General features: G+C 38.5%; 1 non-coding gene across 1 annotated transcript; it reads right to left on the bottom strand.

The window, feature by feature from the left end:
• Positions 1-16,516: 16,516 nt before the first annotated feature.
• On the bottom strand, positions 16,517-16,623 carry LOC118483400. The gene has a single exon (XR_004870689.1). It is a non-coding gene; the product is annotated as a small nucleolar RNA R71 (small nucleolar RNA).
• Positions 16,624-22,021: the final 5,398 nt, after the last annotated feature.

Below are 22,021 nucleotides of genomic sequence, written 5' to 3'. Positions count from 1 at the left end.
CACTACATCACCACCAAAAACCTAAACACCCACCCCCACTCCACCCCACCCCACCACCACCCAAAAACCTAAACACCCACCCCCACTCCACCCCACCCCACCACCACCCAAAAACCTAACCCCCCACCCTCACCCCCCAAAAACCTAAAAAAAATCTAAACCCCCCCCCCCAAACCAAAAAAAAAAAAAAAACCTAACCAACAAAAAAAAAATCTTAAAAAAAACTAAACTTTTTTTTTAGGGTGGGTGATGGGGGGGGGGGGGGGGTTGAGGGTTTAGGTTTTTGGTGGTGGTGGATGTTTAAGGTTTTTTTTTTTTTTTTTTTTTTTGAGTAAATTATAAGTTTTGTCCTTTATGTTTACATCAAATTGCAGGCGGTTTCCTTTATCTTTAAAATTGATGAGTTTTGTACTTGATGTTTTAAAATCCTACACGTTATGCCCTTTAGCCCCAACCCAGTTAAATTTTTCTGTTAAATCTGATCATGTGGCTTACACATGTGGGCATATTTGTCTTTCCACTATTACAGGGACTATTATGCAAATATCTAATATCTTAGAACTCTTTTGTGTAATGGGTTTTTTTAGGTTATTGGACACTTGTCACTCTATAAATTCTTCTTACACTTCTTACAATTAAGATCCTTTGTATTTGATCCTAATCCTTATTTTTTTTTAAACTATGTTAAAAATGATGTCAAACAGACTGGTTAGAGTTAAAATGGGTTGAACATGCGAACCTGGTAATGGGTATGAAAAGGAGCCCTACAACGACGACAGCTCTGAACAGATACAGCAGCGATGGTAGCCGAGATATCGACAGCTGAATTTGTAACTGCAAAGGCGTGAGAGTGATGGAGAGATGTTGGCAGATTGTGAGAGGAATCAGAGGGAAAGGGATGAGAACTTAAATAGAGTGGAAATGAGGGTAAATAGGACAATATGTTCTCAGTTTTATATAATTTGATTTACTTTTTATTTATTTTTAATATAATGTTGTATGGTTTTTAAATCTGGTATGACCTGTCCTACTAGAACAAATGAATCAATCGGCTGGTATACAAAATATATAATTTTTTTTTTATTACTTTGACATATAAAACTAAATCTATTCAACTCGTACAATAAAGTTATAAGTTTTTTTTTATTATTTGATATATAAAATTACAACCCGTGTAATAAACGAGTTTTTAAAAAAATATTGTTTTATTATTTAATATATAATATTATATACATCTACTAGTTTATAGACCCGCGTATTACACGGGTTGAATAAAGACAATATGTTACGTAAACCCGTGTAACGCATAGACTATAACCTAATGACTTAGATTATAATAATTCGTAATTATAATAATTTAATAATTACGAATAGATAATAATAACAATAGCAATAACAATTTTTCTCATTAGTTCCTGAGTTTTGCATTCTTTTTGTCATTTTCATTCAACCCATTAACTTCATAAAAAAAATCAGTTTAATGAGGGGCATTTTTGTCTTTTTACTTATTTAATTTATTGTTTTCTTAATCCAAATAAAACCCACCCCATTAATTTATATCATCGCTTAAATGTGAACTTAAAAAGCTTTGTAAATACCTTCTATTTAACTTAATCATTGCTGATATATAATTACAAAAATAAATTAAAATATAATCTAAATTATATAAAATATAATTTAAATTTTAAACTATATACCATATTCGTTTTTATAGGTTTATTGGCATGGTGGTATAAAATTCGTTGAATAAAGAGTTATATTCGCAATAAAGTTTTTTTTGTATCGGACACCACATGTGTTATATACTAATAATAATAACTAAATATTAATCTAATATATTATTAATAAAATAATAATATTGCTAAACTATGTGTTTAGTTATTCACAAATAAATTATTTGGTTAGATAAATACCTAATTTGGTTTGATCTGCAATGTTGAAAAAAATAAAATCTAATGTCACATATGAAAATAAAAATAAATAATTAAAATACTTCGATAGTATAAGATAAATATTTTTATGTATTACGTATTTATTTATACTTATGTATAGATTAATAAATTGGATATATTAATATGATATAGTATAAATCAATAAATTGTATATTAATATGATATTATAATAATAATAATAATAATAATAATAATAATAATAATAATAATAATAATAGTAACGGAGAGAATGCGACATGGCATTAAGATATAATTTTAAGAAGAGAATGTCATGTAACACTAACATGATCCTTTTATTAGTATTAGATTAGATTATTATTGTTATTATTATGCATTATAATATTTATGCATATGAAATATAAATATATATTATTAGTGAATTGAATGAGAAAATGCCATATGGCTTTAGTAAGACTTTTGAATGAGAAAATGACATGTGGCATTAATAGGACTTTTTTATTATAATTAGATTAAACCCATGTAATTCGTAGGGTTCTAACCCACAATATATAAATCTAGCTAGGAATATTTAAAATTAATGTGTTTTAAGGAGGAGATGATACCTCAACTATTACAAATTGACTTCTTCAAGTTGATTGACTAAGATTAAAAAAAAATAAAGGGGTACATATGCTAATCGCTCAATGAAAACAACTAAAAGATTAAAATGATACAGACGCCAATTAATGAAAACTATTTCAACTAGCTGGATATCCGTCCATGCCGGGTATTTTAACGGCATAATGACAAGTGTTTTTTTCTTTGCATTGAATGAAACCAATGAAATGTGGGACTGAAAAAATGTGAACATATGATCGAGTACTTAAGTTCATCACTGTGACGATGCTAATTGGTTACTCCATTTACGTCATATTTAGTTATAGGTATTTTATATCAAAGATTGGAACATAATAGCCTGCGAGGGATTCTAAATGGTAACGTGCCATTAGGTTGCCGGAGATAAGAATGATATTCCAACAATTAACTACTAGATGTCTTGCTCATTTTATAATGTTAGTCTACTCTCAACAACTATTATATATTATTATAAACGTACCTATGTAACATTTGATGAAGTTGTTGTGCACATGATGGATACCCTAGCTATTTATAAAATGGTAACTTGCAATTATTAAAAAGTGTTAAGCTAGCCGGGGATAATGATGTTCAAACCATACAAGATATCCATCAAAAAAATTACATTGTTAGGTTCTAATCTCTGTTTAGTTCGCCGGCTAATCTTGCGAGAAGTCAACGTCGAGTTCAAATTCATATCGGGGAAATAATTGTAGTTGCCAAATTCATATCAGCCCATCTTTATTCCTTTGTGGCTCTCCACATATCCGATATCCATTACTCATTTTCCCGTAAAGATAGCCACGTCATTTGAGTTCTAATTCAAAACTAATTAAGTTCATTTGCGTGTGTGATAAAACCGTGGTTAACCGGAAAGGTTAAGTCACTAGTCTTGACAGGTAGGGTTAATCCCTTCTTTCCGATATCAATGGTCGGGCCGTCGTATAACCTGTCTCCTGCACAAGGAAACAAACCGTGACTCGTAACAAGAAGAATGGGGTGGGGGTGCTCCTTGTTACCACTCTTCGGCGTGAGAATCAGTATTTGCTTGAGAGCAAAGTGTGTGTTTGAGAAGTATGTGAGAGACAGTAGATTAGCGTTACCTCAAATCTGTTCCAGGATGGGTAATTATAGCCGAAGAGTAAAGGAGGGTAATTGAGTGGCTAGATCGACAACGCGTAGCCTTTTCCAAGTGTGTCAGAAGCACAGGTCACGGAAGTGTTAGACGCTTCCTGTGGTGATGCCATGTCCTGTTGTGGTTGTTCCTCTGTCTGCCAGCTTTTCATGCATGTGGGCTGGGCAGTTGACCGCCATCAGTGCCCGGACAGACCACTTGCTGGCTTTGTCACTGAAGTCAAAAGTGGTTGTGCCACTTGTGGGACTACAGGATGCTGTTTTGAGCTGCATCACTATGTGTAGTAACCGCAGTGGTTACCTTATCCCTTATGATGACGAAAACCCATTTTCATACGCAAGGTAAGTCTTCTCCTTATTTCCCGAGTGGGAAATCAAACCGGGTTCACGCGTTGCCCGCACGAACACAGGTTGATCCTTGTTGACAGGGGTAACAAGGTAGGTGATAGTCTCTCGCGGCCAAGCCTGGTGCGAGATTTGGGACCATACCCCTTCAAGTCCCCCCAGTCCAGTGTTGCTTCCTCATGCAAGTTGCAGGTGGGAGGAATGCTTGATTTATTGGTCGGAAAGCGTGCCCTTGAAATCGGTTTGGAGAAGATACTAGGCCGAGGCCTTTGCTCCTGCTTCAAGTAAATCAATTTGGCGATTGACTTACGTATGGAACAGGGTGAGTAGAGTCGTGTAACGACTGTATAGAATCGGTGAGCAAGTTCAGGCTGATGCTGAGACATCTCGCGGTATGTTATGGTATGATTGCATGCTGGTAGTGTGGTCTACCTTTTTCTGATATCATCAAACATGATCGCCACCTGTTGGTGTGCCGAACCAACCTTTGAGACGGTGACAGAAGGTGAGTATGAACTCACCATTATCCGTAACTCAAGTTGTAACCTTTGCATCTGTCGATGCAAACGTATTTGGCACCTTGGTGGTGCTTTATGTTCCTCAATTGGACATGAAACGATGATCCCTCTTTTGTGGGGCGTTTGTGTTTGTCAATTCGTCGTTTGTTTTCAAGTCTCCGCATACTCTTTGCGGTTACCTCGTTGTCTTTGGTCCTCAGTTTGAGCGGTAGTTCAAGCCTTGCATTGTCGACCGTGTTTGGTCGAACAATGTGAGTCAAGCCTGGCATTGTAGGCCGTGTTTGGTCGGACAATGTGAGTAGTTGGGTTGAAAACAATGGGCAAATAAACATGGTCATAAGTAGACTTGTTGCCACCATTGTTTATTCTATGAAGCCAATGGGTGGATAAACAATGTCATAAGTAGGCTTGTTACCACAATTGTTGAGCTTCCTGCTTTCGAAAGTTCATAATGACCATGAAGAGTCTGCATGAACAACTTCGAGGCTTCGTCCCGTAGCTACTTCATGTTTATGAACTGGTCGTTCGTTTGAGTGTTCGCTTAAATAAATGGGATTTATTTAAGAGTAAAAAGAACACTGAAACCAGTTTTCCTTGAAGTAGAAGCCCGCGTCGTGTCTTAACATGCGGTAGGGCGTGTTGCGGGGTTGTGGTCCACCATCTTTGTGATGTAAAGGCATGGCTTTGTTTGTGGACCATATAACAAAGTTGGTGATGGGGTATCTTTCCGTAACCACCGTTCCCATGGTTACAGATCGATCGCAGTACAGAATGCGGTCCTTTCCCATAGCCACCATTCCCATTGTGAAAAGATAGTTGATGGCTTTGGCTGCGTGTCTATAGTTATTAACAGAAGACTCGCTTTAAAAGAGTTGTTTACCTCTTAGTTGCTCTAATAGGTACTGCAGCGTAACTCGTAGAGATGCGGTTTGGTAGTCCAAAGAGTATCGCTGGTTCTGAGTATCTGACATACCCGCATAGGTTGCGTGTGTGTTTGGTTTCGCCGCATATGCCATGTGTGGAGCTAAAGCTAGAACGAGCTTTGTGTTCCACCTTTAGTAATTTTTTGGGGGTCCGTAAAGCGACATGCGGTATGGGTTTTGGTAAGTGATACCAGTTGAACGGCATGCCACATTGTATGAAGTTCTCTTCATTTTGTCATTTATTGTAGACGAAGTAGACCGCACCCATGAGTTGGTGGAAGTTAGTGAGATTTAGCTGGCTGACGGCTGACGTGACGGTGACTATTGCACTGCTTGAGGCATTAACTGCACTATAGCAAGAGTACAATGGTCGTATTGTGTCAGGCGCGTAGGCGGCCACGCACGCGTGATAAACGTCAAAGAACCGTCGTCTGCCCTGTGGCTGTCTGCGATTGGCGCAGAAAGCGCATGTCTCTTTGGTTACGCCGCTTGCATTAATTGCGATGGGTATAAAAGGGGAAAGCTTTTAGGGTTTCCCCTCACTTGTTTCGAATTTTTCAAAATTTATCCAGTGAAAAGAAGAGTTCTCTCTATCTTCTCCGACGAATAATTGAATTTTCCGATAAGCGTTTTTAAGTTTCTTGCATGTTCTTCTTCCCCATTTTTCTCTATTCATCTTGATGGCTACTCCTTCAAAACCATCTTCTCCACCACCTACACAACTTACTCCACCGTCGTCGTCGATGGCGGAAGAGGAGGCGGATGAGGTTTCGGCCGGCAAGTTTTTGCCAGTTTTAAAGTGGAAATAAACAGATTTCCGGACATTAATGACGACCATTCAGATGTCGGAATCATATGGGGCGATCTATTCCCAGGAGGGTGATACGGAGACGGATGCTCATGTTGGTATGTTAACCATGTTTGCCGAGTTCTTCAGTACCTACAACCTTCGACTGTCACTGACGGTGGTGGATTTGCTGGAATACTACAAGATTCATATTTCTCAGCTAAGTCCGTTGGGAATGGTACGTGCTTGTCATTTCGAGTATTGTTTCCATTTCTAGAATATCGAGCCGTTAGTGGAGGATTTCCGGCGGTTTTACCAGTTTCACGTTCAGCTTGGGTTTTATTCATTCTACTTGAATAAAAATGTGCCCGATATTATGCTGGTGCCACCCAAGGGTTTTACCGCGTGGAAAACTATTTTTTTTTTTTATGTGAAGGAGGCTACGGTGACTTGCAAGCTGCGTTTTAGGAATGTTACTAGGGACATTGCTAAGGAGAAACTAAGTCTCCCCACGGTGGGAAAACAAGACTGGGCTACTCATTTGCAAGTCGTCCCCTTGATGGCACTGGGCAACAAGGAGTTGCAGTATCTGTGGATGATGCTGCGGAACAAACCGGGTGTTAAGAAGAAGCTTGCGGTGAAGGAACAAAACAAAGGTAATTGTTTTTTGTCTGTGTTTTCATGAAGTTCTGTCATCACTTATATTGCATAGGTGAATTTGTTGTAGTGGTGCAATGTTGTAGTGGTGAATTTGTTGTAGTGGTGCAATTTTGGAGAACTTTTGCTTCAGATTTTGAGGGAAAGATTGAAGTAGTTGAATGTGGTAAGGGGGAAGAAGGGTGGTATGAGGCCACTGTTGGGGGTTTACGGCTTCCAAACCAAGCCGCATTAGATAACCCTTGGCAGCAAGGGCGAGGTAAAGTATTTATGCTTGTGCACATCATTCTCCTTGCTATTTGTTATCTTAGAAATAATTGTGTTTACCGCATGTAATCTTGGGGCTTTGGAGACCCCGATGGGAAAGGTGTTAAAACCGCACCTGCGATAGTTGTTGTGGACAGGAAGAAGAAGAAAACAGAGAAACCTATGACTTTCCCTGTTAAGCAGGTTGCGTCAGGTACCATCTGCCCTCGATTACGCAAATCTGGAGATTACGTCATAGTGTCTGACACTTTTGAGGGCTTGGGTGTATCAGGTTCTTCTTCCGGCGCAGGTGGCGCGACTGCTGGTACATGGCCCCTTGCTGGGCAAAAGAGAAAAGGTGATACCCATGTAATAGTCTTGTACTCCCGACGTAATCTTTAAAAATGTATGACGCCATGCCCAAACACTTCCAATCCGATCAAGATCCATAAGCCCGTCAAACCAAACTCAACATACTTTCAAACGAAAAAAGAATAAATAATATTGAAGCCCAACATGTAATCCCTGGTCCATGCAGGTGACGCAACCCAATTAACCTCATGATTTGAAGATAATTAACCCATATTCCAACAGTAGCTCGCTAACCAGTCAATTCGACCCAATATATTTTTTTTAAATCATACATGATATTCTAATGGGCCCATGTCACAAGAAAACAAACATTTCAATTATTCTGTGAAGTTCTAATTATCCAACATTGAGCTTTAATTAACAACAGGCCCCACATAGTCAATACACAGTCCAGAAAACAATGTTTACCTAATCATGGCCCAATCATGTGAAGACCCTAGCTGCTACCTTTCGAAAATCGCCAACATGTAAGCCTGTAATCTCGACCATCAATCAAGCGACCACTGTCATCTCCTTACATCAGCCGCATTCACCAAAAATTATTCACCAGCCGGAAAAAATAACCTCCGAGGTCACCCGATTCTCCGGCGAACCACCCTAGACCGCCACTGTACACATATCTCCCATCTTCTTCCATCAAAACTACCATCTCTCCCCATGAGCCGCCATGAACTATCATCGTTGAACTTTAACAATCATTCTTATTAGGGATAGATTCCTGCCTCATAAGCTCCGGTGAGCACAAGGAGCAGTAAAATTGCTGAAATCGGCATCATTCGAGCTCAACCATCTTCAAGACAACCAAACATCACCAACCATCACACCGTTTCATCGCAACAATTATGGAACCAATCTCATTACATCTTTGATGAAAACCCATCTTCACTCTTAATCACCTCATCGTCACCTCAATCCAACCCTGGCTTAGCATCCATCATGATGAAATATCGACCAACAGAGGTGGAGTAGATATCCGAGCAGAAGCAAAGAAGAGGAAGGACATCACAAAACAAAACACATAAACCGCAAACATACCCGGTAACTGTTGTTGTCCACCATCATTCAGAACCTCATGATCAACCACTCTTTGCCACCGCCATTGTCCATCGTAAACCACCCTTTATCGGAAAACGACGGGCTTCAGAAATAGAGAAAATAAATTACCATAATACAACTGAAATCAATCTTGTAGTGGAAACCATCAGAATCTGTTTCGAACTGTTCACCAGACCATCATCTGAAAAACACATTCTTATGAAAGCATTCATGCACTCCTCACTGTTAGCCACCGGTCTAAACTATCGAACGGAACCATCGGTCACCATTTCTGTACCGAAAACATCATCATCACTCCATAACCATCTGTCGGAATAATCCCATATTGCCCACCTGGATTCAGACGCCGGTAATCTACACCACTGAATCACAATGAAAGAAACCAACCAAAAACAAAACCATCGTCCTCTATACATCTCCGTATCATCTAGGGCTGTGCAACGGTTTAGAACCGGACCGAACCGAACCGAACTGGAACCAGTAATTGCTAAATTTAAGAACTGGAACCAAACCGTATTATAACGGTTCCGGTTCAATTCTGAACCGGTTAAACAGTTCTCGTGTAAACGGTTCTCACGGGAACCGGTTGACAATTAAATCGTAAAATTAATAATTCAATAAAAACAAATCAAACCATTTAAAACATTAACTAAGAGTTGCAACATTCAAAGTTCAAACCAACCAAAATAAAAGTAGCAAAGCAACAATAAAATATTTTAAGCCATAAAACAAACTCTAAATAAAACTATTACAACCATCGTGTTAACAATTAAAACAAACATCTTCAAACCTCATTAGATCTTCATCCTCTCAATCTTCTCATAAACATCTAAATGAAACCGAGTGTTAGCAATTAAACAAATTAACGAATAATGCATCTACTGTATTTGGTTCACGTAAATAGATTGATCAGTAATGCATCTATTGTATTTACCAAGTGATACACTATTTATATACACATTTACAATTTGATGAAAATTGATTTGATTATTTTTGTTCAATATTATTTTCACATAAAAAAATATATGCAATCATAAAAAAGGTCATGTAGAATAGCGTACCTGTATTTGCAAGGTGTTGATGGGATGAACTTGTATGATAGCAATTAGGGTTAGGGTTGAGAGATGGAGAAGAATTGGAATATGAAAGATGAGATTGTGGAATGAATATAAGAGGAGGGAATAAGAATTAGGATGGTCGTATGATATTGAAAAGCCCATTAATAAAATAGGGTTTTAAATATTTATAATCCCAACTGGTTCTAGCGGTTCTTTAACCGGAACCATAGTTTTAACTAGAACCGAACCAGGAACCGTTTTACCCAAATTTAAGAACCAGAACTGGACCCTATATACAAAAATACAGTTTGAATCTAGCGGTTCCGGTTCGGTTCCCCGGTTCTGGCGGTTCTGAACCATATACTGCTCAGCCATAGTATTATCCTCTTTCTCACCTTACATCTTTCTGCTTCTCTCTCTCGTTCTCAACAAGAAAAAAAACACACAACTAGGTGTTTTCTTGACACACTAATGAAGAACAAATTCCCATATCTGAAACAACTTATAACACACAGATCTGTTCTCCGTTTTACGTCTCCGGCGGTTTTCCGGTGTAAATCCGACCAAACCAAAACTGAAACGAGCCACCGGCTCTGATACCAAATGATAGGTCCAAAACGATCCAATTTCAGCTTTGATTTAGTAAATAATATGAGACGGGTGATTTGGTGAACCCAGAACAATGAAATATTGATGAACAAAGGTTAAACAATGAAAAACCACATCGAATATAATAAACGAGTACAAGATAATAATCCACCCCGAGTGAGCTCCCAAGAGGTGGTGGTGTTGGGATTGAACCCTACCAGAGGAACAGATAATGAAAGCCAAAACTGGATCACAACAATGGATTCACAATAAGCAGCTGTTTACTATAAGCTTTCCCTTTGACTGTGGCTCCAACATCTGATATACTCCAAAGTACTGCCTTTATCAACAACTGCTGATACTGGAAACTGCTGATCAGATCAAAGACTGATGAAGACTAAAAAGCCCTGCTGCCCAATCTACTGCCTTGAGTCAAGCATTGCTGATCATGACAAGTACTGCTGGGTTCACAGTAGTGGAAGGTTGCAGCAGCAGTTTTATTCATCTTATGTAATGTAATATAATATCAGTAGTTAGCATAACAGAGGTTGTATAGATCAGTAGATAGAGTTTGTTAGTTTGTTAGATGTCACTTTCATGGTGACGTCAGCTGAGATGCCCAGTGGTTTGGACTGCCTATAAATGTAACAGTACTCTGTACTGTTACATTGATTGACTGAGCAAGTTCTTCTTCTCATGTCTAATCCTTTCATCTTGTGTAACCAACCTTGGAGCATCAGGCTGAGGGGGAGTTTAGTATTGTAAGCATGCTTGTAATCATTTGCTCTGTAATTCAAACATTCAACTTAATGTGAAGCATTTGTTTATCAAACTATTCTCTTCTTTGATTGTGTTTACAAAGTTTGTATTCATTTCCGCTGCACTTTACATTATTTTATATTCTCTTAATGAACAAATTATACAAACAAACACAATCATGAGAGCCTCCGATCCTAACAATTGGCATCAGAGCTTGGATAGTCAAATTCGATCTAACAATCAATTTGACAGAACAGTTCAGCTCAAAATTCATTGATACTAAGGTTGATGTATTCAGTTGAAAAACAGAGCAACGTGAAATCATGCTCAAAATGACTATTCCAAAGCTCTGTAAAACAACCAAGATGTCATAAGATTCACAAATCTCAAACAATAAGTGATGTCATGGACAAATCACCCATAGTTTTCAGATCTGAAAACATGTCTGGTAACTATGGTATGATTATCTTCATTCAAAATTGATCTCAACTGTTGTTATGAAATTTGTGATGATTTCATCATATTTTTTTTTACTAAAGTATGAACCTTAGATTAACAAAACCTATGTTCATATAAACATTAGTGTTTTGTTAACATAGAAAGAGGGAAATAAAACTTTAGTGAATCTTATGTGTTAAAAAGCAGGATGAGAATCCTCAAAAGGACCAAATCAACCCTGTCAAAACACACAAAGAAAATCTGGGGTCAAAACTGTCCAAATCATACGTAATGTGAGATTTGGTAATAAAAAATGTTCAAATATGGCCAGATCTCTCAAAACATTACTGCAAAATGATTTTGGATTAAGTATTTCCTCAATAAAATCTCCCAGTAAGTATTTTCAGTACTTATGAATGGGAAGGGTAAAAAGGGAAGAAGAAAATAACAAAACTCAAAAGTGTGTTTATCTCAAAACTTTTGAAGTCAAAAGAAAAGAGTATAAACATAAAACACTTATGAGTCCAAAGTTGGGTAAACAATGGTCATCAGGCAACTGTGTGCATGTATTGATTCAGGGAAGTTCAGGTAAAAATTGTATCCTAGTGATTGAACTTAGAAGAGGACTTTGCAATCAATTGATAAGAAAATGGTTCCAAACAGTGGTCATAAAAACTTGAGAATGATATGATTGTGGACTTATTTGAAAAGTTACCCGATCCTTTTGATGATATTTTTAAAACATCCTTTAATTATTTTTTAGATAGGTGTTCTTCTCAAATAAAACCGGATATATTATTCATTTTTTTAATAATATATTTTGTACTTTTACCCATTTTTGATAGTAAAAGTTTTCTCACCGGTCAGGATGTAATCTCCTTATTTTTGTGTGAAATTACTATTCTTAAAATTGATCAAAAGGAAGTGGTGCACATGTTAAGGTCATATTAAGTTCAAGTTTATCAAAAAAAAAAAATGATTGCAAATTGATTTCAAACTACTGAGATACACATGTTCTAGTTCAGATAATTAGACACAAAATGTGTAGCTTAGTAAAGAAGATTTCATCATCTGGGATGCTAAACCACTGTCAGGAATAATATACATGTGGTAAACCTAGAATGTAATTTCCTAGAAAAACTGCTAACAAATTAAACTTGATAATCTACATCTAAAATGTAGTTAAGTATAGCATTCCTGCAGAATAACAGATGTTGGACATGATATTGAGCTTACACAAGACAAAATCAATCCTCACATCTGAACAAGCAGATGCTAAAATTATTTGTCAAAAGTTAAAACACTGCTGCACTAACAGTTGTTATACTAATGGTCTTCATTTTGTTTGCTACCACTGTTTTCCCTTAACTACTGTTGTGTCTCAAACATCTGCTTTCTAAAGTCTGTCCACTGCTGAAAGTCAACCCCTGCTCCTTCAATTTCTTGATAAGCACTGCTGTATAACATCAGTATTCTATCCACTGATATGCTATCCACTGATAGTAAAAATCATCCACTGTTTCATTTGTTACCGTTGTAACTACTGATGGTTGATCCATCAGTGGCTCTCAAAACAACTGTCCTCCATTATTTATTCTTTCATCAGGGGTTGGCACATGGTCAGTTTTTAGCCGTCAGATCATTATAACCGCTGCCACATCAGCATTCACTTTTTCCCTAAAATAAAACCCTGATTAAACCCAAACAGGGGCTCACACTGTCGAATTGAATTCCAAAAATTCTCTTCTCAAAGCAGTTTCCACTCTTCTACACAAAAACATTCTTCGATCTTCCTCATCAAAATGACGAAATCAAAATCAAAATCATCTTCTTCATCCGCTCCTAAAGACGCCACTCAAATGGCCGCTAAACCCACAGAAATTCGCTACAAATCCCCTCACAACTATTTAGGTATACTCACAAAACCCACAACAACCAACACCTTCGACTCCATCATCGACACCTTATCTGCGTCAAAGTACAAAACTTTGTTGACAACAGACGCTCCCATTTATCTACAAACCCAGAGAGAGTTCTGGAACAATGCCACCCTTGGAAAACAAGGAGACACTGTCACAGCCATCAACTCCTCTATACAGGGTAAAAAGATTCAAATTTCTCCACAATCCATTTCAGAAGTCTTTAAACTCGATGATCAAAAAGGTAAAACCTCTTTTTCAAAAAACCGAGTTGAAAAATGATTTCTTGAATAGAGGGTATGCAGAACAATCAAAAAGAGATACCTTACAAAAAGGTTATTTCCCTTCTGCGCCCAGGTTTTTATTTCACACTCTTCTGATGTGTGTTTCTAATAAAACAACCACTTTTAACGAAATACCATCAAAGATTAAATGCCCGGGATATGCTATTTTAAATAATGAAAATTTCAATTATTCCCAGGAGATCTTTGATGATTTGGTGAAAAATGTTGATAATAAAGCATTTCTGCTCTTTCCAAGGTTTCTAAGCTATTATTTTGAACAAAAATTTGAAAAAGAAGATGCAGAATTGCCCAAACAAGGTGCTGATGTGCACAAAATGCAACATATAAATTACATCAATAGTGTCACAAAACTAACCCTTTTTTAGTACTAATGTTGGCAAAAGTGTGCTTTTGTCTTCCTTTTGTATTTTCAGGATTAAATGAGCTCAAATAAACAAAAGAAGCAAAAAGACCACTAAATCTAACATAAATACAAGAAAAGGAACAAAAGTGGCATGCTCGACCTCCCGACAGCATCTTCCCAAGCAAAACAAAGAAGACAGAAGACTGAACACGCCCCGCGCTCAGTGAGCACGGGGCCGTGCCCAAGTGCCAGCAGAAAAGACAAACTCATTGAAGCTTCTGTTGCCCATCATGGGGCCGTGCCCAGCGGACACGCGGGCATGGTCAACTTCCTGCAGGCGCATTTATTGTAATTGCGAATTACAATTAATGAAGAGAGATAGTCAGATGGACACGGGGCCGTACCCAGCGGACACGGGGCCGTGCCCGAGCTTCTGTTCAGCCTATAAATAGGAGTGTTTGGAGCTCTTGCAACTCATCCCTTGGCACACCACCTCTCTCACACTTCACCCACCACCCACCACGACCATAACACCATCATCCATTGTCCATCATAGAGTGTGTGAGTCGTCTCGGGATCCAAGATTGATTGTAAGAGTTCTTGACAATCAAAGGCGATGTTTGCCTAAGTCTCTTACATCACTTGGTGAAGATAAGTGTTTAGTGTAATACTTTTTATTTTTAATCTTTTGCACTTTTTAATTGGTTTCGTATTAGTGACTTTAATTACTAGTTTCTTATGTTGAAGGTGATTCTTTCTTATCGTTTGTCCGTGGTGTCTTGGCATTATTTTACTATCTATATAAAATAAAAGATTTTCACCATTCATATCTCCACGGTCTATATGGAGGTATGTTGGCTACCTGGTCGGGGGTTAAGGGAACAGTTTGGTAAGAGTCTTGCCATTGTTCAGTGTATAGATCCTGCAAAGGACCTGGGTCAAATTTAGTAGGACCTCCTTCAATACCCAAAGGTATTGGATGGCGGGGGGTCCAAACTCTTTGATCCCCTCATAAGTTAAACTACTATTAAAACTTTAACCCAGCTACTTAGGATTGTATCCCTGCTGACTCAGACTACTTAGCTGAGGGTAACGTCACCTTCAAAAGAGGGGCCTACCACATTATGCATTAATAACTTAATTAATTATCTTTCAATAATCCGACCCTTTAGGATTGTATCCTTGCTGACTCAAACTACTGGGTTGAGGGTAGCGTCGCCTTCAAAAGAGGGGCCTACTACAATAACTAAGATAATCTCTTAAACAAGTGCAAAAGTGCGAAAATAATCAAAGGTTACACTACACATGAGTCGGATCCAAGTGATTCATCTTGTCTATCTGTTTTTATTTTTATTTTATTTTTCAGCATTTTAGTTAGTTTTATTTTCTTAGTTTAAAACCTTTTTCTAACATTTTGATTTGATTAGACGTTGAGGATAAACCGGTACTAAAAGCTCTTGTGTCCTTGGACGACCTCGGTATCTTACCAACACTATACTACGTCCACGACGGGTGCACTTCCCCATATGTGTGTTTAGTGTTAGTAAATATCGTGTTTTATAAATTTAAAACTTGGCTAAAAAGTGTAAAAAGGGCTTAAAATGTATACCTAAAATATAACACAATTCACGCACATCAAGTTTTTGGCGCCGCTGCCGGGGATCGAAGGATTTTAAGAAAGTTAGGAATCAACGGCCTAATCATTTTTTCTATTTTCTTTTTATTTTTTTAGGATTTTCTTAATTTTTTTAAGCTTCTGCAGAGCTCAGCACGAGCCGTGCCTGGTCGGACACAGGCCGTGCCCAGCAGTGTCACTGGCAGTTTTTATTTTCCGACTTACAGAGGGCTGAGCACGGGGCCGTGTTGGTGCAATACGGGGCCGTGTCCAACTTTCCAGTAACAGGGATCCGGAAAACAATCGCTGTATCTCCGACCATGGGCCGTGTTCAGTGAGCACGGGGCCGTGGTGAACTTTCTGACCAACATTCTTTTCTGTTTTTATTGCATGATTTGGAACCAGACGCCACATCTGATCCTTCTACGTAGTGTATGAGCTCCAGTTCTAATAAAGACATAAAAGAACCTCTAGAAGAACCCGAACGCTTTCTCAGAAAAAGACTTAAAGCCAAAAACCAAGAGAAGGTTTCGGGGGACCCACTTCCAACGGCGGACCAACGTACCCTCATGGATTACCTACGACCCACCGTAGGTAATCTCGGCGCCGCTATCAATGCACCGATGTTGAAGCCAACAACTTCGAACTTCGGCCACATTTGATACAAATGCTTCAAAACTCCGCAACCTTTCATGGGCTTGCGGACGAGGATCCCCATCTACATATTACTAATTTCTTAGAAATATGTGATGCCTTTCGGATCAATGGAGCATCAAATGACGCCATCCGCCTTCGAATGATTCCATTTTCGCTAAAAGACCGAGCAAAAGCTTGGCTCAACGCCCTCCCAGTTGGTTCGGTAAACACCTGGGATGAGCTAGCCCAAAAATTTCTATATAAGTATTTCCCTCCCGCTAAAACGGCTAAACTAATGACTGAAATTAATACATATTCACAAGAGGATGGGGAATCTTTATATGAAACTTAGGAAAGGTTCAAGGAGCTATTGAGAAAGTGTCCCCATCACGGTCTTGCGGTATGGCAACAAGTATCCACCTTCTATAATGGGTTGTTGCCACACACAAGACAAACACTTGACTCTACCTCCGGGGGACTTTTAGGTAATTGCCACCCACATGAAACATACAATCAAATCGAGGAAATTGCTTAAACCAATTTTCAGTGGCACACTCCCCGAGGCAATAAGTCTATTGCCCCGGGCGCCCATAAGGTAGATGAAATCACTTCTTTACAAGCCCAAATCGAGGCCCTTTTTTCAAAAATTAAAAAGTTAGAAATGACAAAAACAGTCTCGGTTATGGCTTGTAAAGGGTGTGGTGTGCCACACGAAAATTGGAGTTGTATGAAAGAAACAGATGATCAATCCGAGTCGGTAAACTATATTGATAACAGACCTAGGCCGTCGGGTCCTCCAACGGGTACCTACAACCAAGGATGGCGTAACAACCCTAACCTTGGTTGGAGAGAACCCGGCAATAGTAGTAACCAACAAAGTCTAAATCAACGAACAAACTTTCAACAACCAAGAAATGAGTCACAAAATTTCCCTGAACAACTAGGTGGGCGAGAAAGGCTTGAAGATACTATATCTCGCCTCATCTCCGACACTGAAAAGAAAAACTCGGATCGGTTTCAACAATTGGAATCAAATTTTAGAAATCAACAAGCTAGTATACAAAACATTGAAAAAAAATCAACTAGCTCAAAATTTCTCCGAGAGACCACAAGGCGTGTTACCAAGTAATACCGAAACAAACCCAAAAGCACAAGTTCATCTCATAACATTAAGAAACCATACCGTGGGTCCCGCGGAAGCTCCGCCACCGCCCCAACAAGAGAAGACTTTTCCTCTACTTCAAGAGCCCACCAAGGCTCCTTTGGTTCCGTACCCCGATAGGTTAATTCGTCAAAAGACTAATGAGCAATTCGCAAAATTCGAAAGTCTACTAAAACGATTGCATGTTAATATTCCTTTCATCAAAGTCCTAACTCAAATGCCTAAATACTCAAAATTCATGAGGGACTTTCTCACTCATAAAAGGAAAATTGAATCATTGTAATTAGTTAACCTAGGCGAAGAATGCTCCGCCCTCGTACTCAACAAACTCCCCCAAAAGAAGATTGATCCCGGAAGCTTCATAATTCCTTTCTCGATCGGGGAATCCCCCATTTGTAATGCACTAGCCGACCTTGGGGCTAGCATTAACCTCATGCCCGCATCGATGTTCAAACGACTCGGCCTAGGAAAAATGAGCCCTACCAAGATGAGTATACAACTTGCCGATAGGTCCGTTAAATACCCGCAAGGTGTCGCAGAAAATCTATTGGTCAAAGTCGACAAATTCGTCTACCCGGCCGACTTTGTCATACTAGATATGGAAGAAGACACCGAAGTCCCCCTCATACTAGGGAGGCCATTTCTAGCCACCGCACAAGCAGTGGTAGACATGAATGATGGAACACTCACTTTGAAGTATGGGGATAAGGAAGTGAAGTTTGGGGTTGGGAAGAGAATAGAGGACGATGACCCGGTCAATTACATGAAGGTTATTGATTCGAGTTTGGATGATGCTCTCCGACGGTGCAACATGGGATGCAAAACATCCCGATCGGAAAACATATAACCTTGTTAGGATCTGAGTTTGGATTGATTGTGATTTGTGTTTGAATTAAGATGGAATTATGAGTGAGTTGTGCAGCAGAAACTAAATGGAAGCAAACTTTTCACAATCAAACAGAAGAAATGCTTTCAATCATACATTTTCAACACAGAATCAAATGATTAAATTTATTTCAAACTTTGATTACAATGCATGTATGATTCGCAAACTCCCCCTCAGCCCGAGCTCAGTATTTGTTCATACAGGAAGAAGATGGTGAATGAGCTAAACAGAACAGTACAGAGTACTGTTCTATTTATAGGCACTTGCAAACTACTGAGCATCTAAACTGACGTCACCATGAAAGTGACATCTAACCTCCAAACAAACTCTAACCTCTGATCTATACAAACACGGCTATGCTAACTACTGATATTACATTGTATTACATAAACAAATAAAAAAACTGTTGCATCCTTCCACTGTTGTGAACCCAGCAGTACTTGTCATGATCAGCAGTGCTTGAGTCAAGGCAGGAGATTGGGCAGCAGGGCTTTAGTTCTTCAATCAGTCTTTAACTTGATCGGTAGTTGTAGGTCAGCAGTTTGCATGATCAGCAAATAGGAGGTCAGCAGATGTTGAAACCACTTTCAAGGGGAGAGATTTGAGGACAATGTGTAATTTAAGTGTGGGGGGATGCTAAAACCTTGATTCTTGTAAGTCCTAATAACAAGCCTTACACAAAACTCTATTGGAACCGCTAATCACCCCAAATTTTTTTCAAAAATTTTCATTTTTTTTGTCTAAGTTTAAGTTGGAAACTCAAGTTCTAACAAGGTTATATTTTTACAAGTTTACAACCGATAGCGTCGTGATAAAAAGAACCAACATAAGAAAATTATGAAAAGGCATGACAAACTTAGTTAAAATTTGATTATATATACTTGATCACATAAAAACCCTTTCCCACAAAAGTGAGTTTTGAGCCTTTATCGAGCATAAACATACATATCTTTACACTAAATGCTCATTTTTCGTTTCTTGTGTGAATAGCCGCTTGGTTCGTACGACTCGAGAACTTGCCACAACAATACATTCCCGGTCCTTACCAACTTAAACCCGAGTAAGTAAATGATGGAGGCATTAGGACTAACCTTTTTTTCTTTCTACACCATTATTTTTCATTTTTTTTACCACCTACCCAAAATCCCCCTAGTTAAGCCCTTTGAGTCTAAACCTTTTCATTTCTTAACCCAAAACAATCACCCTTTTTACCCACCTAAACCTTTTTATTTTTAACCCTTTCTTTTAGTAACAACGTTCGGTTTTCTAATGACTCTAACAAAAAAAAAATATTTTGATGAAGCCAAACAAACAAACAAGTTCATCAAAAATAACTTTGTTTGAAACAATTGGTTCATCAAAATAAAATAAAAATGTGAAAAATAAAAATAAAAAAAAAGTCTTTCAAAAAACTGACGTTTGTTACGCTTTTCGCCCTTTTACTAACCACTAACCCAACCACCCACCTTTAGCCCAAGCCTAACCCTTCACCCAAAAAGTCCTCTTGATATTTACAAAGGTATATAGTTAAAAAGGAGGAGGATTGATTGCTTGGCAAGCTTATGGTAGGAGTAAGACCCATGCCACTCTCGAGTGATTCACTAAAAATACACCTTCGGCCGAGTGTTGAGTGATTCCTCGTGAGGTATGTGAACTTGTATATAAATGGAATTTAAAGAGATATGTTATGCCCTAATAAGTAATTTATCTTAAGAAACGTTTTTAATAAATCATGACGAATAGGATTGTAAATAAATAAAAATAAAACCTAAATAATCTTGGAAATCCCGACACTCTATGACAAGCCCAAAAACCTTCTCTTCTACCCATTCCATTTGGGAGTGAATAAAGCCACATTATAAAGAGTTTTGCTTGAGGACAAACAAAGATTCAAGTGTGGGGGTATTTGATGTGCACAAATTGCAACATATAAATTACATCAATTATGGCACAAAACTAACCATTTTTTAGTACTAATGTTGGAAAAAAGTGTGCTTTTGTCTTCCTTTTGTATTTTCAGGATTAAATGAGCTCAAATAAACAAAAGAAGCATAAAGACAGCTAAATCTAACATAAATACATGAAAAGGAACAAAAGTGGCATGCCCGACCTCCCGACAGCATCTTCCCAAGCAAAACAAAGAAGACAGAAGACTGAACACGCCCCGTACTCAGTGAGCACGGGGCCGTGCCTAAGTGCGAGCAGAAAAGACAAACTCATAGAAGCTGTTGTTGCCCACCACGGGGCCGTGCCCAGCGGACACGGGGGCATGGTCAACTTCCTGCAGGCGCATTTATTGTAATTGCGAATTACAATTAATGAAGAGAGAGAGTCAGATGGACACGGGGTCGTGCCCAGCGGACACGGGGCCGTGCCCGAGCTTCTGTTCAGCCTATAAATAGGAAAGTTTGGAGCTCTTGCAACTCATCCCTTGGCACACCACCTCTCTCACACTTCACCCACCACCCACCACCACCATAACTCCATCATCCACCACCATCATGCATTGTCCATCATAGAGTGTGTGAGTCGTCTCGGGATCCAAGATTGATCGTAAGAGTTCTTTTTAATCAACGGCCATGTTTGCCTAAGTCTCTTACATCACTTAGTGAAGACAAGTGTTTAGTGTAATACTTTTTATTTTTAATCTTTTGCACTTTTTAATTGGTTTTGTATTAATGACTTTAATTACTAGTTTCTTATGTTCAAGGTGATTCTTCTTTATCATTTGTCTGTGGTGTCTTGGCATTATTTTACTGTCTATATAAAATAAAAGATTTTCACCATTCATATCTCCACGGTCTATATGGAGGTATGTTGGCTACCTGGTCGGGGGTTAAGGGAACGGTTTGGTAAGAGTCTTGCCATTGTTCAGTGTATAGATCCTGCAAAGGACCTGGGTCAAATTTAGTAGGACCTCCTTCAATACCCAAAGGTATTGGATGGCGGGGGTCCAAACTCTTTGATCCCCTCATAAGTTAAACTACTATTAAAACTTTAACCAAGCTACTTAGGACTGTATCCCTGCTGACTCAGACTACTTAGCTGAGGGTAACGTCACCTTTAAAAGAGGGGCCTACCACATTATGCATTAATAACTTAATTAATTATCTTTCAATAATCCGACCCTTTAGGATTGTATCCTTGCTGACTCAAACTGCTGGGTTGAGGGTAATGTCGCCTTCAAAAGAGGGGCCTACTACAATAACTAAGATAATCTCTTAAAAAAGTGCAAAAGTGCGAAAATAATCAAAGGTTACACTACACACGAGTCGGATCCACGTGATTCATCTTGTCTATCTGTTTTTACTTTTATTTTATTTTTCAGCTTTGTAGTTAGTTTTATTTTCTTAGTTTAAAACCTTTATCTAACATTTTGATTTGATTAGACGTTGAGGATAAACCGGTACTAAAAGCTCTTGTGTCCTTGGACGACCTCGGTATCTTACCAACACTATACTACGTCCACGATGGGTGCACTTGCCCATATGTGTGTTTAGTGTTAGTAAATATCGTGTTTTATAAATTTAAAACTTGGCTAAAAAGTGTAAAAAGGGCTTAAAATATATACTTAAAATATAACACACTTCACGCACATCAGTGCTCACTTTAAAATAAATGGTTTAATGCTTGAAACATTCTCTAGAATGTTGGCACCTATAAAAACAAAAGCAGAGGTGCCTGAGCAGAATATAGCAGATGAAACTGCTCCTCAGGTATCGGCTGTTGAGCCCACTGCTCCAGGT

Source organism: Helianthus annuus, chromosome 10 (assembly GCF_002127325.2).
Source record: "Helianthus annuus cultivar XRQ/B chromosome 10, HanXRQr2.0-SUNRISE, whole genome shotgun sequence".
Taxonomy (NCBI): domain Eukaryota; kingdom Viridiplantae; phylum Streptophyta; class Magnoliopsida; order Asterales; family Asteraceae; genus Helianthus; species Helianthus annuus.
Note: the sequence above shows the minus strand (reverse complement) of the source record. Positions and strands in the feature narration are given on the sequence as shown.